The sequence below is a fragment of the Numida meleagris genome, chromosome 7, assembly GCF_002078875.1.
Source record: "Numida meleagris isolate 19003 breed g44 Domestic line chromosome 7, NumMel1.0, whole genome shotgun sequence".
NCBI lineage: Eukaryota > Metazoa > Chordata > Aves > Galliformes > Numididae > Numida > Numida meleagris.
This window is the reverse complement of record NC_034415.1, coordinates 3,575,984-3,598,243: the sequence shown is the minus strand read 5'-3', so window position 1 is coordinate 3,598,243 and position 22,260 is coordinate 3,575,984.

Here is a 22,260-nt window from a genome sequence, read left to right as displayed (position 1 = left end):
CATGTTGCAGTTTGCTCTCTCACCTCTGTGTCTTGAGCAATTTCCTTATATGTTTTTGTGTTGATTTCTTTCATGCGATAGCCATGTTGCACAGTTGCTGCCATTCAGAACTATTATGCTAGCTTCTTATGTAAAAACATCTGACCCACTGAACCTAAGTGTGCGCACTGAAGATGTTAACATCCACTGCAGTTAAAATTAAATTTTTAAATCACATTAGGACCATAACTCAAATATTATTTATCCACATGTTATATATACTATATACATAGTATAAAATAGCTTCTTAAAAATACTGACAGTCCTTATGAAAGGTGCACTTAGAGGAAGAGTCATTAAGCAGATTTTGTAGTAATTTTGGCTTATTGTTTTACTAGCCTTACAAATTTAAGATAGTAGATAAAAAATCTTGGTCTATTTGCCTGTAGTCATATTCTGTACTTTAGGGGAGATGCAGAAGAAATATTTCAAATCAACTAAACTTTCCAACTGCCATCTTCTTCCCAAATAAAACATGATAAATAGATATGTAGAAAACACATTAGCATACATAAAGAAAAATACAAAGTCAAGGGAACTCACAATGTAAATTAACACATTGTCTCAAGACTGTTTTATTGCCTTCTGTTGTGAACTGCTTGCTTGCAAAGCCTGCATTGCAGTGAACATTTCCATCTCATGAGTGTTCACTAGTTGATTATTCCAAGGACATATTCAGTGTGGCACGACCACTGACAACATACATTTTTTGCTTCTTGGGATAAAATTTTAATTAAAGTAATCTTTTCATGGATTGATGTTCACATGTTGAAGGACAAATCTAATTTTATATAAACTAGATAGTATGTTTGATACTGTTGTCAGAACAGTATTTTATGGGCTATCCTTCATGAAGTAACTTGGCACATTATGCAGCATATGAAAATTTAGTGGATACTTTTATTGCCCAGGACTAAAGGAAAAAGGGAACAGGGATTGCAAGATAGATGGTGCTGCATGAGTAAAATCACTGTGAACTGTGGCAAAACAGAGCCAAGGGACAAACAAGGTCAGGTTTAGAGTGGAATGAATGGATGAGGGAGTAGATGAACTTGAAATCTGACTTACAGTGAAAAATAAAACCAGCTGGAAAAATTGGAAAATTTTGCAGTGTCCTGAATGTCAGCAACATCCCTTTGCAAACCTAGTAGTCATTCTGAGATATAAGCACTCGAAGTTAAATCCTCTGCTAGGCCAAACAGGACAGATCCATTGACCACACTGGGATTGTTTACTCAACTGACTTGCAGTTTTTCCTGGAAAAGGGGATCACAGAACCTTATCAATACTACACATGGTGCAAAGGAGATGCTCTGATCCTAGCCCAGCAATTTTGATTTCTTGCATCCATCATACTTCCATCATACTTCCCCTCTTTTGTATTGGAAGAAGCAGGCAGCAATCATCTCTGTTCACTGTCTGCACTTCACTCACAATACTGGAGACCTCTCCATTCAGCCTTCAGTTGTCTCCTTTTCAGAAAGAAAAATACTAATCTACTTAGCTGCTCCTTTTACAAATGTTAATCAGTGTGTTTGATCACTCTTGTAGCTGCACCTTTTTATCTCCACAGTATATTTCTGAGGGGAAGCAAACTCCAGTTTATGCGGTGGCATATTCATATTGTCTGTTCTCAGTGCTTTTCAAATCAGTGAGTTTGCTTTTAAACCACTGCTGAGCACTGAGCTGATGTTTTCAAAGAGGTATTTATTAAAACATGAAAAACTCATTCCTTCATGGCTGTCAGTTGAAAGACTATCATTGCTGAAGTTGGGGTAGTATTTCTCCTGGCTGCATCATCTTCACTTTCCTGCATGGAATTTTCTATGACTTCCTCACTAAACCACTTAGTGTACAGGGTCCTCAGAAATCCTTCACAAGCGTTGGCTTGACATCTATCTTAATTGCAGTGTAACGAAATCACTGTAATAGGAGCACACGTCATATTTTGGGGATAAAAACAGTTTAATGGCTGCTTAGCTTATAGAAATGAATACTACCTGCTGACTGCTCATTCCATGGAGATTCTGTTTATCTGACTGAGGATCATGTAAACTGGAAACTGTAATGCAGAACTATGGCATTCATTTCAACAACGGTAAATGAAGGGTAAAATTTCTCTATGAATCACAGCCTCTTTCCCCATGAATCCCTACTCTAGTAGCTGAAGCAAGAGGTGAGGAATTGCAAAATTTGTGTTGGATTCTGTTTTTCTTTGCTGTCCAGTGTTTGGAGAAATAGTTCCCTCATCATCTGCGTTGTTCCAGTTTGTGGACATATGGTCATTTGTCTATGTATCTGTCCAAGGACTTTAGAAAAGCGTGTATAAATATATGAGTTTCTTTTTATTTTATTTTCTAAATAATGCATTTTCCTTATTCATTATGCATAATAGATAATAAGACATTTGAATGGAGGAAAAAGACAGGTTGATTTTTTTGTTTAAGACACAAGTTTTTGTTTTAGAGTTATATTTTCAGCATCAGCAAAATGTCTGATCAGAATCAATGACTAGATCCCGCAAAAATAATACTGAAGTACCTGAATAGTCTTCCTTTTTTTTTTTTTTTTCTGAATGTAAATGATGAGTTACAATTAAAAAGGTGAATTTATCTGAAATTAAACTAAAAAAAAAATCTTGGATTTTGTTGTTGTTGAATGAAGGCATTTGACATGGAACTCCCTAACTTTCCTATTGCGGCATCACTGAATTCCTTCACTTGAGCAAGGTAAAAATATTGATTTTTCTGTGGTAATTTTGATAGTTTACTGGTTTCTTAAGGAAATGTGTTATTCTTCAGCCTGTAAATTCATTTTGAACTCACTGGTGAGTTTGAAACATATTTTGAAATGGATGAGTAATAACAAATTCCTACAGATTTTGTGAAATAGCCTAGCAAAGAAGAATAATCCTGTTAATGATCTCTTTAAGGGAAAGCAAGAAGCTTGAACTCACTCTGTACTATGCACCACAGAATTCACGCTAAAAAAGAGAAAAAAAGGCTTGGGAATGTTTAAATCTTAGGAAAACTTTTTTTTATGATACCGTAAAAAAATTATTTATTTTCATTTCATTGTCTGTACCAATTTTCCAGTGTTTCATTAAATACTGGAGAAATCAGTATCATCTGTTATTTTTTCTCATATGTTAGAGTCCTTTTTAATGAGAGGTATCTTCACAGTGTCTTCCTTAGTTACAGTCTCCCATGAAGCATAAACGCTTTGAAAAACCTGACTTTGTTAGTTCCACTGCTCATGAAACTGCTTGTTATGTCACATTTTGCAATATAAAACATAGAAAAAAAAGAATGATTAAGTGAAAATGAAGCATCTAATCAAAGTATTACTGTAGTTAGTCATGAAAATTTCAAATAAACTGCTGCTTTGCTGAAAGTCTGCAGTAAAAAGTCTCTTGTCCCTTCACCAGAAAATTTTTAAACCATGTTCTGCAATAACGTTGACAATGCTGGCCTTCTCTGCCCAAACAGTGCAATTCTGAGGAGGTACAAACACTTCCCTTGAGTGTCTTTAATGTCTGGGTTAAATATGGAGTACACGGGTAGGAAACATAAATTGATTTTTGGCTCAGGAAGAAGGTAGGCTGCACAAAATTAGAGACATTGAGGATATTGTTATTAAATCAATCTTTCTTGGAAATACAAGACTTTTTCTTTTTATACATATTCCAGTGCAAGAGCTCAGACACGATGGTGCCTGTGAGAAAAGAGGAGCAGGCACGGAAGGATCAATGAGTTCTGATTGGTCTAAGCAGTCTTTTGCAGAGGGGATAGAAAAATTCTTTTTGACTTCCTCATTAAGGTTTTTGTAGTTACAAAGCACAGAGTCTTTGAGACACATCAAGATAAAGTAGCTGGTCAGTGTGAGTAGGTAGAATTAGACATCAAGCCGCCGAGATCTTTAGGTTCCTTTAGGTTAAAATGTCATCTTGGGTTTAATATTCAGTGCTGTAACTTTTTTCTGTATTTTCATACAGTGTTGTACACATGCATTGAGTTTTCTGATTTCACTTATTTTAGTAATTAAACATAAGGTGAGTCCAGTCTGAGAAATTTGAATGAGGTAACGTGATAAATTTGGTTCCCAGCTTTGGAATACGTGAGTGATGGAAACACAGGAAACATAAGCCATGGAAAAAAACTTTACAGATTAGAAAAAAAAAGTCAACAAAAAGAATCAGCACAAGCTTTATGAAAAGGGATGTGATCTCTGCTCTTTTCCAGCACTTTGCTTTGTTTATCACCCAGTCACTAAAAGCTTATAGTCTGTTTATTAAGAAAAGGTCACATTAATCCTTCCTGGTCACCTCTCACCGTGCACAAGTGCTGTGGTGCAGTATGAGTGGTAGAAATATTAATCCTGCCTCAGCAGCCTTTTATGTGGCTTTCAAACTTCTAACCAAAACTGGCATTCTATTGCCTCTACTGATTATATCTCTGTTAGAGCCATTGCACTTTTGTCTTGTGTCTTTCAAATGTTTATATCTATAGGAGCAAAAGGCGATTGAATAAATTCATTAATCAGAGCTACATTCACCTGTGAAAGTTTTCCAGTTTGTGATATGAAAAACGTAAGAAAAAACAGAAACATTACAGTACGTGATAGTGATAAATCCCATCAGAAACGAGCATGTAAAAATTAGAACTGTTTACAGCAAGGTATGTCTCTAAGCCCCAGCCCTCATGAGGATCTAAGCCTTCCCTCTGCTTTCATTGTAGCCTATTACAACTTCTTCTACCAACTTCAGTGATATTTAGAATAATTCATTATTTCTTCTTGCTAGGTTTTGTTTTCTTTTAAACAGACATCAACAATAATTAATTTCTAGTAAAATGAATTTAGAGTGGCTACTCTCAGAGGGACTGAGACAGCTTAAGTATGTAATGGTCAAGGTGAAATATAGCCTAAAGAAAATATTACAGTTTAGATATCTCTATCAAAGATTTTCATCCTTATAGGAGCTCTACAGCTGACAAAACCTGAATAAAAATATTTAACCTAAAAAGCCATTCTAAGTCCAAAGTTATGATCAAGAAGAAAAGGGCTTACATTTTCTGAAGTCATGGAAGTTCCCAGGAAGGACAACTAAAGGACTTTAACTAAAACAATTTTCGAGTTTGATTCAGACCTTTGGCTAGTGAACCAACAAGGCACACCACAAGAATATTGATATCATTTCCTTTAAATATGCGCTTACCTGTGATGAAATATGATGCAGTATTCCATTTTGCACATGGAAGTGCACAGCTTATATGTGAATCAACATTTGGGCGATTTTCTGGATGTATTTGGACCTGCTTCATGAAGGTGCAAAACATAAATAACAGCCTAGAATTCTGAGCCTGAGAAAGACTGAGGAAATGGTTTTTGTTAGCATATTATTTGGAAATCAGGAATCGTGGATTCTGATTCTTTTCTGTATGATTGTATATAGTTAAGAAAACATAAATTGACATAAATGGATATGGAAAATACACATACTGCTTATGCACCCTGACAGGCTGAATGGATTGTGTCAATTCTAATTCCTTGGGGTGTTTTTGTATATGCTATGAATTTGAATATTTGCCTATGCCTTTCTATAATCCAAGCTGAAGTGAATGAAAGAAAGAATTGATGGTGGTTTAAAATGATTTCCTACTTCTCAAGTCCTTCTTTTTCTTTTCCAATTTGTATTCAAGTTACCATTGCACTGACCCTCTGGTCCCTTCATTCCTTATGCCTACTAAATCCAGTAAAGTGTGCAACCACATTCTTTCAGTTGTCTCGTGGCTTAGAAGATGTATGTTCTGCCTGTGTACTTACTATGTTAACAGATAACAGTATGCCTAAAATGGATTGCAGTCTTTGGATGTCACACAGGTTGTTTTAAAAATATGTGTCAGAATTCAAAGTTCTGACCAATAGTTCTGCACATCTTTAATTTACCATTCATTTAGTTTTGGAAGAGAAGAGCTCCATCAGTTCTAATAGAAACTGCACCTCTTTTGTTTCCTGATATTGGTAGTACAGAGTCACAGAATTGGGTTTCCGATTATTGCTGGGTTAACAATGAGGCAGGCTGTTTGGCAGTTGGATTGGAACAAGAACTAGCTTCACACTCACAAGGTGTCTCACCCCTGACCTGGAAGAATACCACTGAGGTGAAATAATCCATCTATTCATTTGGGTTTTGGAACTTCTTTTGAAACAGCAGAAAAAGCTGCTAATTAGCACTAACAGTGATGGTGCTTTTTTTTTTTTTTTTTTTCTCCCGGAATCCTCTTCTAATGAGATTTCCTTTCAACTTGCTACAGTGCAGTGCCTGCATGAAAGCGCTCAGTGTAGGCATCAGCTTTGAACCTTCATTTTGAAAAAAATCTTCACTGAAGTGACATTACCCCCCTCCCAGCCACAAGGATTGAAGTTTTGAACAGTAGGTGAAATATTCATGGGTTTTTATGCAAATGAATTGATACAGAAAGATAAAGAGATCTTAAAACCACTTGTTTTGGTGATTGTTTCACCCGTTTATTGAAAGGAGGAGGGGTTGTCCAATTCCTTTTGAAAGATCTCTGGGGCTTCTCTTTAATGTTTCACATACTTGCTGTTTCCTGTAATATCAATTATAGAGCGGGTCAGAATGTTTAATATCCCCTTTTCTGCAATGGAAAATATTCCAAAGAGGAACTAGCTGAATTTCAATTTGATGACCAACATACTGCAGTGCAAACGCTATGGTTAAAGCTAGGATAACAGGAAAGAGGCAGAAAAGGAGAGGGTGCTGCAGGTTTGCATGAAGCCTTCCAGGTTTGGCACAGTGTTGCTGCAGAATGACCAGCCACGTGGAAGGGAGTGTGGGTCATCTGCTTATGCTGCTCTCTTGACACAATTAATGGTGTTTGGAAAGAAGAAACTGTGGAGGTTTTTTTTTGTATTTAAGGTTCTATAAGGTTTTCATATTTATAGTTTTAACTACCTAATGTAAGTCAGATGAAGGGCTGGAGTTGGTTAAAAACTATATGAATGTGGAAAGGTTGATGTGACATTTTCCCTCTAACTTTTATGATTTTGAGGCTGGGGAGCAGGCTATATGCTATCTCAGTTTTCTTCAGCACTAAACAAAGACTTTGTCTAGTGGTACTGACATAAAAAAGCAAACCGGAGACGTTTGTTTCGTTTAATGGAATAAAATCATTTACATGCTTACACTGATATGTTCAAGGACAAAAAGCAGAGTTCTCTCATCTAATCTACAATCTAAGTTGTAATCTTCACTAGTGAAAAAATAATTATAACGATGCATCATGATATTGAAGTTAGGGTAACTTACTGATGGTAGAGTAGAATCTGAATTAGTGATCAGAACCAGAACTTCTTTAAAAGTTGAATTGAAAATATGCATAGATTTTAATAAAGATATCAATATATGTTCAAAGATTGAAAGAAAGAAGAAATGCCTGCCTTTTCAATTAGTAGTAAAAATGTAGTATATGCCATTATGGAAGTAGCACTATTAAAATTATGAAAATATTAAGAAAAAATCTGACTTCTTAAGTCAAATTATGTTTGATTCTTATTTTAAGAAATGTTTTGGTGATGCTTTCAGTGAAATCTCAATGTTTGCCTCCTTAAATCTCATTTTTTAATTTTTTAAAATACAGTTCGACCATGAAAAGAAGTACAAGAGGGCACGACGTATTTACACAGAACGGTGTGGATCTGTGGTTTTCATGAATGTCCATACCTTATGTAAGCAAGCTGCTTTTGGAAATTGTTTTTTTTCTCAACTGCCAGCACTACAAACTCAGCTTTGGCCGTAGCAGTCACACTGGCCTCCTTCCATCATACACTTGCCCATCACAAACAAATATTTTGCAGGCTAAATTATGCTTTCAGCTACCCTTGCACAACTTTGCTGCTTTCAGATGATGTCTGCAGTGACACCTGTGCAATTCCATTAGCCTTTCAGTGTTCCAGGTCATTGTCACCACATGCAGTATCTGAAGCTAATGGGATTTCTCAGCTGCAGTGTAGAATGAAAGTTGCATGGCAACATTTTTGAAGATGTAATTTTTTAAATTTGAAGTAATTATGCATTTGTTGATAAGAACTCATTTCAATTATCAGTCTAGTTATTCTTGTTGTACCTATATTTGAAGAAAAGCATTATTTATAAATGATCAGATTCTGAAACCCTCACTCAGGCTGGATGGTATCTTGCTGTACAAGAAATCTTATTGAGATAGGGTACTGCTTAATGCGAACAAGGCATGAGAATTTGGCCCAAAGTGGATGGAAGTGATACAGAAATCTGAGATACACAGCACACCTGTAGTCTCACACGTATTCATTCCTGAATTCTCTTTTTCCATCAGAGTACATTTAAAGGAATCTGAGTACAAACTTAAGGACATAAAGTTAAGGTCCTGTTAACTTGTGCATGTTGCTCCTTTGGGCATGTGCTTTGAAGTAAGATTCTAGCACTTTAAAGTAAGAGATCACTAATAGAATGCCTGAATATAGAGAACAGCGTGTTTCTCGTTTCATGACAAAAGAAACAAATATATTGTGAGGAACAACATGGCATCAGATTTAATAGCTGAAGATTTTTTGTTTCAGCAGCGTAAGCTAGAGTAAAGAGAATTATAAGAATTATTCTTTTCTTCTTTGGTAAGACTCCCTATTAAATGCCACTGTCAGGATATCCCAAAAGCAATGAATACACTTTGGAGCCTAGTCTCCATATATTCTTTTCCTTTACCCTAGTAACATCCTGCTTCCTGATCAGTGATGCTGATCATCACACATTGAGGCAGTCCAGTACCAGGCCTTTCTTGTAACCTTGGGAGAAAAAAGGATTATAGGAGGTATGTTCTCAAACAGTGATTTCTTTTACAGTCAGAGTGAAGAGAGAATACTTACTGCTGAGAAAATCAGGCCCTAACTGTAAAATTTGGAAAGCTATAAATGATGAAAAGAAAGTCTGAAGCTTATTCAAGCACCACTTCCATTATGCTATGGCTGTATTTTCTGGATGAGCTTGTGCTGGTGATGAGTGATGAGTAGGCAGTTTAGCATTCACTGGCAGAGCCCTGAAGGCTGTCATTGCTTTGACCTTCCTTAACGCCTGGAATCTGACACGTACACACCAGGAAATCATTTAAAATGCTAGGAGAAGGGTAAATGAAACATGATTTGAGGGAGTTGTTGCAAAAAGGATAATAATACTATAACTAAACATTATATAGAAAAGAATACTGCAAATCCTAAAATAAAGCAAATCTCTTAACCAGGAGAAATGGCAGCCATGGCAGTTAGATATATGTTGAATTGAAATGATGCCCTGTGAAATCAGGCAAATCATTTCTGAGTAGTGAATGACAGTGATAGGAATTCCGGGTTTCTGGGATGAGCAAGCTGGGCTACAGTTCTCACTTAAATTGCTTTATGATTCAACAATTGTTCTAATTAAATTATAGATCTTGAGAAATATAGATACCATGAGATGTTTCAGCATGTTTGTACTGTATCCAAAAAAATGAGTTGTAGATTAGATGTCAGTGATCTGCCTGGAAATTGTACTTCAGGAACCTGAGTATCTATCCTACATGCAGCAGTAAAATGAACAACTACCCCTTTATTAACTGCTTTACAGATCAAAAGTACGCTTTATGGAACAAAAGCAAGCCAAACCCGTGTGAATATATATGCAAATATAAAGATTCATTTGTACCCTGACTATTTTGGACTAAACAGTCCTGGCCTGGGCTCCAGAAGAGCTTTGTCTTCACAGCTTACTAATGTAGAAATGTTTGATAATCTTCCTTGCAGAAAATTGTCCTTCTGACAGAATTTTTCAGGAAAATCTGTGCCAAGGAAAAAGATTTTGGTGTTCCAATTATTTATCCCACAATATTTTCAGAAATAATATAAAACATTAATACGTTCTATACTGGGAAACAGTGTGTAAAATGTTGAAGAGCGGACTGTCTCTTCATCTGACTGATAAATTGCCCCAAAATTTGGAAGTAATCCTTTGAGCACTGGACTTAGGCTCTGGAATTCTTTACTTTTGCTGTCATCCTTTTGTATAAATCATGTATCTTTGCTCTGTCTCTCTTTTTGTCTGAACCAATACTGCCACTGATTTATCAGTGCAACATCCTATAAAACTTAGTTATTTTAGCCAACTGTGTTTTCATTCATTCATTGCAGTGGGATTTGGTTTGTATTTTTTGCCAGAAGGAATGAAATATTAGCATCAGAGTTAAACCAGGGCAAAAACGAAACCTGTTCAACAAATACAGAAAGAATATTGCTGCAGGATAAGCTTCTGGTACTTCCTGTGTTATGTGATATATCTTATTTTCCAGCTGAGATGCTCTTAACCAAGCCCATGGAAGTATAGATAATTCTTTTCATTCTTTCCACTGAGCACTGGATCCAAAGTCAAGTTAAGTAAGACGAATAGAAGGTTTCTGTTAGCGATGACTATTGTGGACTGATAATGGGAAAAAGTGACAAATGGATGGTCCTAGTGTAACAAGGAGAAGACAGAGGCCAGCTATTTATTTATGGACACTCTTTCTTTGCATATAGCATTCTTTACAATGTGCAATCCTGAGGCTGTCTATTACACACAGATGATATATTTTGCATTATGCTTTCATTTCATAAACTTTATATGTGCACACTGGCCATGGAGGGAGATTCCTTCAGTGACTCTAAACCAGTCCTCACTGCTGGCAGAGTGAAGTTATTTCCTAGAGCGTGGTCATTCTACTCGTCTGATTCACAGCACAGTCATACTTCTAGGAGAGAGTAAAAGTTTCTACAAAGTAGAAACAGAGGAGAGTTCAAAACTCTTAAAGGGCTGCAAAATGAAAATATCAGTGTACACCATTGGAGGAATCATAAGAGTCACAAAAGGACTGACTGTACCTATTTGCAGCTTAGGTGGGTAATTATATTTGGGTAAACTATGTAGAAAATGGTTGTCTAAAGCTGTCATTCTGACTGACAGCATTTCATGCCAACCAGTTAAAAGGGATAAAGTAAGAGAGAATCAAATCGAAAAGTGTTAAGCCTGAAAGAAGAAGGAAACAATTTCACTAAACCAATTAATACAACTATATTGCAGAACTTAAAAAATCAATAGTCAAGGCAATTTAATCATATTTTCATCAACTTGTGTGCTGATTTTAAATTGAGTTAGGAAGAAAATTGAGCCCCAGCAGCCCTCAACATTATCAAAATCATGGAAGGAAAAAGAAAATTTCCTTCTGCACCCCATCACTGAACTGTAACATTGTTGGGAATACAGCTGAAACCTTAAACTTCCTTAGGAGAATATAAATTGTGAGTGGCCTTGGACACATCAGTGAAAATAAATAATTTTCAAAGTTACTCAAGTTTCATAATTTCCCCTCCACCAGTAACAGCTGAAAATGTCTTTTTAATTTTTTTTTATGTCTGGTAGAAATGATATTCTGTAATCCTGCTTCTTTAAACAGGTGTCTTTGTCCCAGTCCATCTGAAATAGTTTAGAACAGCTTGTGAAAAACTGATTCACAGAATCAGGGAGAATTAAGTGCCTCAGCAAGCTTTAATCCTTGGAAAATATCCTATAAGTGCATTTGTTTGTCAGTTTGCTTATTTCTGCCAGCTTCACATGTTGCTGTCTTTATTCTTGGACTGCACCCAGCCACCAGTCAGGTGTAAGAAAGGCTTTTTCGATTTCTGCAGAATGGTTTGGTGACTGATACTGCCCTAATGTTTTCTCTGCATTCTGAATGCACGGCTCATAAAAAAAGGAGAAATGTAAATGTGATTATAGTGAACTTCCTTACAAGTCCTCTGATTCATGGGGAAAAATTATGGTGATGTTGCTTTACAGCCTCCTACAAAAGCAGAATAAGCACAATGTTCTTCTGTAAAGGAATATGTAGCAATAAACAGAACTCCTTCCTTATGCTCATACAATCAATTTACATACCATGCACTAACTCTGCCTGAGCAAGCACATGTACACATATCTTTATCCATAATTTTTTTTTTCTTGTTCATAAAATCAGGGGCTCTGGCTGGCATGACATCTCTAAGGGCATTATTAACTTTTTTGTTTCTTTTGTATACTTTTGATTGCTGCATTGCTTTGATAGCACATATAAGGGCAAAAGATGTTTTCACTGTTTTTTTTTTTTTAATTCAAGAAATGGAAAGGAAGGACTGAAAACTTCTGGGTTTATTCCTTTTTTTTTTTTTTCACTACTTTGAAGGTACAGGATTCTCCTCTACAGTATCATCAAGGCTAAGAAAAAAGTCTGCAGAACATGATTCCCATGAGTTTATACTCATGTATGTATACTCCAATGTACAGCTGTAGAAGCTTCTGAAGTGGAAGTAGAGCACAGTCTTTGGTGCCACAGTTAAATAGAAGAAGGTAAACTATTTAAAAAGCACCAAACAAGTAAGGAAGACAGTGATCAAAAGAGGCAAATATAGATAGCACAAATTCTGGGACTGTCACTGTCAGATTGCTCATACAGTGTTCATATTCATTCATCATTTTTTTTTCAATTGCTCTCAAAAACCCAGGGAAAGGAAAGGAAGCTCTCTGAATAATTTAAAGCAGTTCTCTTTTCAGTCAACAGCTCTTTTGTTCTTGTACGTATCTATAATCTCAGAGTAGTCATTTTAATTTATCTATGGTTGTGATATAACCATTTCAATGTCTAAAACGGTGGGAGAGCAAAATGGAAAAGAAATATTTATAACATTTTAAGTAAAAGGAAAAAAGAAGGCAAAAAATCCTCTAATCTTACTAAAGATTTATAAAGAATCGAGTGATGCAAAGACTTCCTTTGAAAGACATCCATTAGTTTGCTGGTCATTATGAATATAAAGGGGCATCTGATGAAGAATAAAAAGTGAATGGCTTTTAGTTAAGAGTACCATGTTTATAAGGTTGTTTTTCTTCTTTCTTTGATTTACATCAAGCTTCTAAAATGCCTTCTTTCTGAGTATTCATCCAATATGATTAGCTTCATCATTTGTATTACAGTAGTATCTCAGAAGTCAGAAGTGAAATCAGGAGCCTTTTGTACTAGACATTGTATAAGCAGAACTTGCCTTAAGGGCTTACCAACTTGAAAAAAAAAGGCAATTGTAAAGACAGGGGAAAGGAAGTATTGGTCTTCTGTAATAGGAACAGCGGCAGTAAAACCTAAAAGCCTGAGAGATGCAGAAATTGCACCACCTTCTGAGACCCAACTCTATGTTTTGTCTAGAAGATTTGTTTCTCTGAGGAAACTTAATCACCCAATTTAGAACTAGCAGTAATTTCCAAAGAAATGTCCCTCATTTTAGAACCAGACTGCCCTCCATCCTACAGTAATCTCTTCTGTAAATTCAGAACAAGCATGTGGTGCCAGGAAAGGGAGAGCATATAGACAGTATTAGTAAAAGAAATCATGTTTTGTGATAGGTAGTCTAATAACCAAAGAAGGTCTGTGCACAGGTCCCCTGGATTCTAATTCTGAGCACAAATATAGAAAGTGCAAGTAAATCTGTTGGAGGAAATGCTCTGTCTGTATAGTTTGTTTCTTTGATTCGGTATATGTTATATAAAGCAGCACTTAGCAGGTTCACAAATAGCAATTGAGGCACAAAGCATCCTGCCTCTCTTTTTAGCCCTTACTCCAGGAGCCAAGTACTGTGAAGAGAAATGCAGAAACCTTCATGAACTGAAATTAGGCGTAAATTGAATTATACCAGAAAATAAAAGAGGTAAATTGACGAAAATGAAAATGGTTGTGAATTTAGTCAAGCTCAGCTGAGACTTCAGAACAGGCATGATGAATGAAGATCAAGGGAAGTGGTGATAAGAAAGAAAACAATATTTAATGAAAACAGCAGGTGATGTCTAGGAGGCTGTTTAGTCTTACTCCAAAGGAAGGTCAGCAAGTTACATGACCTCTGTAGGTCACTCTGAAAATAGTGTGACCTCTACGTTTTTCTCTGCTTTTTTTCCATGGAAACTACAACAAGGATCACAATAGCACTATTTGATAGACCAAATTCTCAGCTACACATCACTCTTTTTCAACACAGTTGCCACTATTAGCTGTGCTTTTTCTCCAGCGATGAACAGGAACCTGCATGCCGCACTTGTAACAGTCTGCACTAGCAGAGGTGACCCACTGCCACCACTGCTGAAATGCACTACCTACCACTTCACTGAGCTCACATCCACTGTTTGATCTCCATAAATGTTCAGCAAGTGTTGGTGAATGTCAGAGGATGTCATTTTTTTCTGCATGGAGAAAAGAACACCTTTACTTCCTATGCTCTTCCATGTCAGACTGCTCCTCTGCTGCCATGAGTCACACAGCAGTGATATATCATAGAATGTTGGTGGGAAGGTTCAACCTCTACTGCCATATCACCAGCATCCACCTCTGACATTGTGGGCCAACATAATTAAAAAGGAGGCATTACTTTCGGAGCAGCCCCCATATCTTGATAGGATCATCATGTGTCCTGAGTTGAAAGAGACCCATGAGGATCATAGCAGAACTTATTCTTTGGGGTAAATGAAAGAAGATCTATTTTACTCTTCTGGAAGCTTACTAATGAGCTAAAGAACAGATGTATTCAAGTGACTGTCATCAACCCCCTGAGTAGCAATGATCTGAAACAGTTTGTTTTATATGCTTGATGCTGATTAAAATAAGACAAATTAACAAATTTCATCTCTCTTGATGGAAAACAGATAACTGTCATTCAGTGGTTCTCTCAGTCATAGACTAATTCTCTGTTGTTTTTTTTTAACTCCCAAACAGATTAATATTCAGCAGAGGGATAAATGCATCCCCCTCCTTAATTCTGCCTCTGCTGCAAGCAGCCCCGCAGGCACCTCTGTCCTTGGTTGCCTTGATCAGCCTCACCTGTGCCCACACCTGCTGCCCATGGCAGGGGCCTCATTTAAGCTCAGGTGCATTTTCCTAAGCCGTGCTATAAGTCTGCTGGCTCAGAATTTTTTTCTTTCTGCTCTTCATTGCTTATGGCAGCTATAGTTCTGACTTTTTACTATGCCTTTAGCTGAAGATTGTGAGGTTGTAGCTTGAGTTTGTGGCTGTTGTGGCCCTGCTGTGTTGGTCGGGGTACCCAGCTGTACCTGCTGCTGAGTTGAGCCTCTGCCCATGCAGCCCTGTGACCGGAGACTTTGACCAGGTAACGTGTTTATCTTCTATGAAAAGGCATTTCCTTCACATTAGGTGAAAAATGAAAGCTTCAGGGTTATGTATTTCTAAAATGTAACTGTGTGGAGAAAAGGTAACTTGTATGTAACTCATTGACTTGGTAACATATTTCTTGACAAAAAAAAGAGTTCAAGATCGCGTACTATCATTTGTTTTAAAGTGTGATTTATTTTTTTAAGAATGGAACAAAGAGGTGCTGTAGGGAGAGAGGGAAGGGGTAAACTAGCTCAAACAGTAAAGGTATTTCCTTTGGAGAACATGTAGCTAACTCAAACCTTCATCTGCAAGATGGAGTTCACAAAGTCAGACACCTGCTAGCAGGTTCAAATATCTGTAATAGTACATTTTTGGATGTTTAGTATTCCATTACTGGATGTTATGAGACGATAAACTATTTAAATGCTTACCCTACTAATTAATTGCAATAGGAAAACGTGTTTCTTTTTTTACTTGAGCACTTGCAAGATGGCTGATGGGCCACGGGCAACCATGGGTAGTGTCAAAGAGGTTTAATAGAGAGTCTTGTTTTAAATACATATATTTTGTGAGGAATATAATATCTTAAATTTGCTGGAAGTAAAATGTTAGTTTCTAGCCTCCTTAGTAGTACAGTATAAGCAGAAAAAAAATGATGTACTGATGTTCGGTAGGAGAACTTCTACTCCTTGACCTGCGCTGAGCTACCCAAAGTTTCAAAACTTTTAAGAAACTGTTTTGCTTTAGACAATATGGGTAGTCACTCATATTAAGCTAAAATAAGCAAGTCTTCTTGCTGCTGTAATGTGATCTGCATAACTGAACATAACAACATAACTGAAAATAAGGTTGCAGTTATTTTGTTTCTTAAGCAGTCTTCTCTAAGGTATCTTATTTTTAGACAGTCTCACAGATGAGATGTGATGAATGAGAAACAGGAAATTATTGAGCTTGGAAGATGAGAAAACAGTCTGTAAAATGCTTAATAATCTTAATACTGAATGTAGTATGTTTGATTGCCCAACTCTCCTCAAGGCTAATTATTTTATGTGCCAATGTTGGTGGAATATTTCAAGAGGAAAAAAAAAAAAATGGAGACACTTACTGAGAAATAATAGATGTAAGAAGAAAAATAGCCCAGGACATTGTAGTGTATTTCTTTATGAAAACAAGCTGCTGTAAACAGAAATACTCAAGTTTAGATAGCTTATCTTGTAATCATCTCTTATGATTTGCTGATGCTTTTAAGCTTCTCATTGCCATCTAAACATGGTGTTAGCAAGTATAAAATCCCTCTTTTGCCGTGTTAGCATCCTAGAGCTAATATTTGTAACGTACCTCTAACTTTCCACAAAGGTCAGTAAAAATACCTACTAATCCTCACAATTGCATTCATGTGCTGAAGAGCTTCTTCCTATGTGACAGACTTTTGGGGAATCCTGTGACAAAATCTCAAGGAAAAACATGTGATGCTTTCAATGAAATGCATTTTTGGAAAAAAGGTTCTTACCATAGGGATGAGTTTATGGTTGTTGTGTGCATTCTTAAAAAAATATATTTGAATTAATTAACAGATAGGCAATTGATAAACTTTACCTAAAACAACTGTTGTGAAGTAAGATTAATGAAACTTAATAGCTGAGGGAAAAACAAATGTTATTTCTTTGAGGCATGATAATTTTGAATTAGCTTTCCACTGCAAGCTTGATTTTGTTAAATGCAAATCCCTGTACGTTCAGAAAAGTGTAAGCTATCTCAGTCTTTTCACAGCATAAAAACATTGCTAGAGACATGTGCTGTAGATAGTTTGAAGACAGTGGATCCACAATCTAGATGTCTTCCTCTTGTCCAGGTAATAATATCCCAGAGGGCCTGTCCTCTTGGCTGCAAGAGGAGAAAAAGGACCTTTCCTTTCTTTGTCTCTTTGAAGCTGAAAATGATTTATCTCCTTCAAGGAGAATCTAAGGTTATGTAGTTATATATTTTAATATTCAGAAGTTGTGTTTTCATAGCAATCAAGCTTAAATTGACACTGCTACAAGTTATCTATTATTCCATCTGCGTATAATTGCTACTGGGACAATACTTAAGAACTCTCCAGACTGCTAATCACACTTAAGCAACTACCAATCTATTGAAAAGATGTTAGTGACTGCTGCTTATCACAGCCTCAAAAATCTGTGATCCACATTTTTCTATGGGCCACAACTTGGTAACCATAATTTAAGCATTGTTTCAGGCAGAGGGGAACCACGAAAACATTTCAGCATATACTTTGAAAACTATTCAGGAAATTGTGACTTTTACCACAGATTTTGAAACTCTATAGCATTTAGAAAAGAGACGTCTTCACTCCTGCTCCTTTTCCCTGAATTATATTTTGTTTTAGTAAATGTATATACCATTTAAAAGGTATTATCTGTTTTAAATATTTGAGTCATTTGACGAAATTTAAAATCAGGATCTCTGCTTAAGAGCGTGTGATCTCCCAGAGATGATGTAGATGTAGCAGCTTGCACTGTTGCTATTTGAAATAACTAAAGGACAGTGATTAGGTTCACCCCTGAGTTGGTAGGAGGCAAAGAGGAAGAGTAGCTCGTCTACTTGATAGAATTGAGCATGAGCAGTTAGCTCTGAGAAGAAGTAATGGCAAAGTCTGTTTTCAGAGCAAATTAGCTAGCTAAGGAACCAGCTGTGAACCTGGCATGGTTGTATGTCTCTGAGCTCTGCATATTCCCTGTTCTTAACTTACAATTCTTCTACTTCTTTGGTTAGGTTTTCACTTCTGTACCAAACAACCATCCACTGATTTTGAGTGACTTGGTTTTAGTTTTGTTTACAAACCAGGAAAGAAGACTACCAGTCTTCATCCTCTTAGGCAGGATCATAGTGATTAAACAGTAAGTCTTCTCACAGTAAAAGATTATTTACTCACATGTAAAGTGGACTAAGGTCCAATTATTCTATAAATAAGGGAAAATAATATAATTGAATATTATAGAATGATAGAATCATTTGAGTTGGAAGGGACCTTTAAAGGTTATCAGGTCCAACTCCCATGCAAAGAAGAGGGACACCCACAGCTAGATTAGGTTACTCAGAGCCTGGTCCAACCTGACCTTGAATGTCTCCAAAGATGGGGTGTCCACCACCTCTCTGGGCAACCTGTGCCAGTACTTGATAATCATAAAACTTTTATGTATCCAGTCCAAATCTCCCCTCTTTTAGTTTGGAACCATTTCCCATTGTCCTGTCACAACAGACCCTGCTAAAGAGTCTGTCTCCTTCATTCTTATAGCCCCACTGTAAATACTGAAAGACCGCTTTCAAGCCTCCCTGGAGCTGTCTTTTCTTCAGGCTGAACAGCCCCAGCTCTCTCAGCCTGTCCTCATAGAAGAGGTGTTCCATCCCTTGGGTCACTTTTGTGGTCCTTCTCTGGACGCACTCCAACAGGTTCATGTCTGTCCTGTACTGAGGACACAACATCTGGATGCAGTACTCCAGGTGAGGTCTCACCAGCACAAGAGCAGAGGAGCAGGATCACTTCCTTCACTCTGCTGACCAAGCTTCTTCTGATGCAGCCCAGGATCTGATTGGATTTCTGAGCTGCAAGGGCACATTGCTGACTCATGTTCAGCTTGCCATCCATCAGTACCAACAGGTCCTTTTTGGCATGGTTGTACTCTATCCATTCGTCCCCCTGCTTATATTGATAGGGATTGCCATGACTCAAGTGCAGGACCTTGCACTTGATTTGTTGAACCTCATAAGGTTCTCCTGGGCCCACATCTTGAGTTTGTCCAGGTTGCTCTGCACATCATCCTGTCCCTCAGGTATGTCAACTGCATCACACAGCTTGGTGATGTCTGCAAACTTGATGAAGGAGCAGTCAGTTAAACTGTTGATGTCACTGACGAAGATCTTGAAGAACATAGGTCCCAGTGCAGACACTGGAGGACATCCTTTGTCACTGATCTCCAACTGAACGTTGAGCCACTGACAACCAGTTCGTCAAAAATTGAACAGTACACCCATTAAATCCACGCCTTTACTATTTGGAGGAAAGTATGTTGTGGAGGTTTTTGGACATTGCTTCTCATTTTATTTGATTTTATTAGCTTAAATTCCTATTGTATTGTGTTACCTTACATTCCAATATCTTATTTAGTAAATTAACTTTCCTCCTCCGATTGTTGCTACTGTTTCATTTTTAGGCCCATCTTCCTACCATTTTCCCCTTTCCCAGGGCATGAGTCTGTGGGTCCCCCCACCCTATTAGTCATGGAACCAGGTAGAATCTGCCTGTAAAACTGACACCTTGTCAAAGACCTTACTGAAGTTCAGATAGATTACATCTGTGAGTCTTCCCTTGTCCACTGACACAATTATGCCATCACAGAAGGCCACTAGGTTGGTCAGGTGGGATATGTCCTTGGTGATACAATGTTGGTTATCCTGTATCACCTCCCTCTCTTCCATGTGCCTTAACATAGCTTCCAGGAGGATTTGCTACACCATCTTCCCTGGCACAGATGTGAGGCTATAACAGATCAGTAGTTCCCTGGGTTGTTCTTTCTACCCTTCTTAAAAATGCACGAGACTGTTTCTTTTCCAGTCACCAAGGACTTCAGCTGACCACTGTTACTTTGCAAATAGCATTGGGAGTGGATTGGTGACTATGTCAGCCAATTCTCTCAGGATTCTTAGATTATCTGTGGCATCTCTCTGGGACTTGCAGACATACGGTTGTTCAGGTTCCTCAGGTGGTTGTGAACCTGATCTTTGCTAACAGCAGGAGGGACATTGCTTCATCAGTCCAAGTCTTCTGAACCATCTGCTTGAGGGGCATGTGAAGAGCAGTTAACAATGAATACTGAGGCAAAAGTGCTGTTGAGTACCTTAGCCTTTTCCTTGTTTGTTACCAGCCAGTCTGTATTGTTTACAAGGGTGGTGGGTATGCCCTCTTGGACTTGCCTTTTCTGGTTTACATACACGTAGAAGCCTTTCTTGTTCTTCCTTAGACTCCTTGCCGGGTCCAGTTCCAGTCTATGTATATATATTTACATAACCTGCATTGTTTTTATAAATTGAGGGGATTTGTGGTTTAATTGCATCTACCATCCTATTTCTGGATGACTGTAGAATAAATGTCTGTTTATCATACTTACTTCCCTATCTTAGGGTGACATTTTTTTTGCTTAGAAATCAAATTTTAAGGTATCATTCCTCTTAGGTGGTATTTGTAATGCAGTCTAATTTCCTTTCCATGCACATGACAGTGCATACTTCAGGGAATATTATCTTAAAACTAGAGCCCCTTCTACAGTGAAGTGGATATTATGCTTTTTTTTTACTATGGATAAATATATTTCAAAATGTATTTCTCTTTTTACTAGTGATTTAAAAAAAATCATGAGTATTCTAATACTTCTAAACATACATGCTAAGACACTAAGTAATGTAGAAACTTACAGAAGGAATCTGTACTTCAACCAGGAATCAAATTACAAAACAGATCTGGTGTTTACTCACTGATAGATACATCTCTTTAACATGCTTATTGGAAAATTAAGTTCCTCTTGAACACTTGAGCTGAGACACTTTTTTTCAAGTATTTGCGTTTGCTCTATAAAGTTTTTGTAGTGATAGGAAGAAATATGTGATGTAAAAATCATAAATAGTTCTTCTACATTGAATTATGTCTGAGATTCTTAGAGTGCAATAAGCAAATGAAAAAAGGAAAGTGTCTCTTCCTCCCTCGTATTTATTTCCTTCTGTTATCTAACAACTCATATTCACCAGATGGCTTCACTACAAATGCACACTTAAGAAACCTGACCGTTCCGGTATGCTAGTCAGGTATTGGGAGTACAAGACAAATAGTTGAATTGTAATGCTTGACTTCAGATGGACATATTTTTGGCTTATTTAGGTATTTGCTTGTTAAGATCCTATGGTAAACAGGAGTGGAGGGCTTAGTGGGAGGATCCAAAGTAGAGGAATGATCTTCAAGGGCAGCTTCCTTGAAGCACAAGAATGGTCCATTGCAATGTGCAGAAGGTCAACCACTAGTGGCGGACAGCCAGCGTTGATAACAGGGCATTACCGACACAGCCCAAATATGAAAGGCAGTATACAGAAGGAGGAAGTAGTAGTTACTTGGGAGGAACATGGAGACAATGCCTTAGTGTGCAGAGAAGGTGCCAAAGTCAGAGCTCGCCTAGAGGTCAAACAAGATGGGAATGTGAAGATAAACAACAATGTTGGTTTTTTTGTGTGTTAGAGGCCAAGAGAAGTTTGAGACTCTCAACTTAATGGAGCAGGAGTCTTGGAGACAAACAAAGCAAAATCCATCTTTTTTTTATTACTTGAAAATCAGTGGAATTCATTGTAGAGATGAGAAAGTATTTAATTTCAGCTGGTTAGTTAATCAGAACTCTTTGACTGACTATCACAAAACACTCATTCAAGTAGATACAAGAACATACTAGTCTTCTCTTCCTTGGTTTGTTGTAGTGCTTGCTCACGTAACTGAACTCCTCATCACCTCTGAGAAATCAGTGGCAGTGTGTTTTAGCAGAATTGCTTTTGTGTGTTTATCAGCTGCTCACAAGGGATGCTGGACTGTGGCTCATACTAAAAATCTAAAATATTTTGTTTCCTTCAATATTTAAACCTACATGCAAATAAACTGAATTTGTACAGTTAAAATCATGCTTTCATGAAGTTAAAACTGTGTCAGGAAGTTGCATTGTCACTAATGAAATTCTAGTGTCAAATACCAATCCTACTGAAAATAGTTCTGACCTTTTCTTAAAAGAACCCACAATGCTGTGGGAAAGTGCTAAAAATTCTTCTAGATGCTACAGTACTGAAATTATGATGTCACCCAGTAATGTAAAATTTTCAGTTGCTTTATGGAACTAAAACCCAACAGTTGATCAGCATCTTAGCAGCAAGCATCCATTGTGAGTTATATACT